The sequence below is a fragment of the Eimeria mitis genome, genomic scaffold (genome assembly GCF_000499745.2).
Source record: "Eimeria mitis Houghton genomic scaffold, Emh_scaff1044, whole genome shotgun sequence".
NCBI lineage: Eukaryota > Apicomplexa > Conoidasida > Eucoccidiorida > Eimeriidae > Eimeria > Eimeria mitis.
Window position 1 is genome coordinate 11289 of NW_013567265.1, and position 2118 is coordinate 13406.

A 2118-nucleotide genomic window follows, 5' to 3' on the forward strand; every position below is an offset into this window, starting at 1 on the left:
GCAGCAAGAGGAGTGAGCGGTAGTCTTTTTAAACTTATAATTGTTTTAGGGTTTAGGGTTTAGGGTTTTTGTTTATTTGCTGCTGCACCGAAATCTTTGTGCTGCCCCCACCACCAGCAGGCTCTAGCTAGCTAGCTAGCTAGCTAGCTAGCTAGCCAACTAGATAACCAGCTAGCTAGCTAGCTAGCTAGCTAGCCATCCACATGAACAGCTAGCTAGCTAGCTAGATAGCCAGCTAGCTAGCTAGCTAGACAACCAGATAAACAGCTAACTAGCTAGCTAGCTAGCTAGCTAGCTATCCTAAACCCTAAACCCTACATAATGTAAATATAATGAATAGTAGTAATGGTGAGGCCAAAGATAGATGATAGAAGCACTAGTGAGAGGACTTGCTGCTGCTCTAACCCTAAACCCTAAACCCTAAACCCTAAACCCTAAACCCTATTCATCCCAACAGGATTACACCCATTGACTCCTTGGGGACAGACAAATGCAGAAATAGAAGAGGAGACTACAGCTGCTGCTGCTGTTGCTGCTGCTGCTGCTCCTGCTGCTGCTGCTCCTGCTCTCGCTGCTGCTGCAGCTGTTGCTGCTGCTGCTGCTGCTATCGTGCTTTGGGGTTCAACAGAAAGCTAAATGCGCTCAGCAGTAAACCCTAGATGCAGCCGCTAACATCAGCAGCTCAAACCCTAAACCCTAGTAAACCCTAAACCCTAGTGAACCCTAAACCCCAGTAAACCCTAAACCCTAGTAAACCCTAAACCCTAGTAAACCCTAAATCCTCGTACAGCGTGAGCCCCACAAAAAATTAAGCGATAGCAAGTCCTAAACCCCAGTAAACCCTAAACCCCCAGTAAACCCTAAACCCTCAATAAACCCTAAACCCTAGGCAACCCAAACCCAAGGAAACCCTCTACCCTAGAAATTCCTAAACCCCACTAAACCCTAAACCCTAAAAAACACTAAACCCTAGTAAACCCGAATCCCTAGTAAACGCTAAACCCTAGTAAACCCTAAACCCTAGTAAACCCTAAACCCTACTAAACCCTAAACCCTCAGGCCCCCCCCGGCGTGGCGGCGGTGCAGCGTATGCTGTCTTGGTGGTTGTGTTGCATTGGTGAGGAGTTTATTGATTTGAAATGAATAAAAGAATATAAATATTAAAAAAATAAAAATATAAAAGGAGAAAAAGAAGAAGATGTGTAAACCCCAGCAGCTGCATATACACTGCATGCATGCAGCAGCCGCTCCGCCTACACGCAGCAACAGAGCCAGTGTATAAGAGAAGAGAAAATAAAGGGATTTGTGTTTGTGGTTTGTAGTGGTTTGTGGTATATAAGAAGTGAATTTATATTTCCCTCTCAAACCCTAAACCCTAAACCCTAAACCCTAAACCCTAAACCCTAAACCCTAAACCCTAGACAAGATGACAGACAAAGAACCCTGTGCTGCTGCTGCTCCACAAAACAACGAAGAAGATGATGTTGCTAATCTAGAGCAGGAGGTAACAGAGGGGAACTGGACGCGGCCAGAAGTAAGAAACCCTAAACCCTAAACCCTAAACCCTAAACCCTAATTTTATCAACACCACCCCACGCTCCCACCCACCACCCCCCTTCATTCTTTGCAACCTCTCTGCCTTGGGGGCCCCTCGGGGGCCCCTCGGGGGCCCCCTAGAGGGGCCCCCCTGAGGGTATCTATACCTCTTTATAGATCCCCACAGCATGCAGTTGCTGCTGTGCTGCACTGCAGCAGCAGGTTGCATGCATGCATGCATGCATGCATGTATGCATGCATGCATCGTGCTGCAGCTGTGAATGTGTATATATATATTTATATATCATTGCCTTTTCTGCTTTCATTGCTTCATACTTTCTTCTATTCTTAGAGAGGAATGCGAGTGTATTGGGGTGTACGTACACCTCAACACAGCCGTCTGTGCTGCCTGCATGCGCTGCCCTGCATGCATCAGGGGGATGCACTGCAGCAAACAACCTCCGTGCATGCATGCATGCATGCATGCATACATGCATGCATGCATGCGTTTGTGTTGTTTGTTTTCTTTGTTTCTTGTGTTGTGCAGCGTGCATGCAGTATTGGTGCGGTGATATATATATA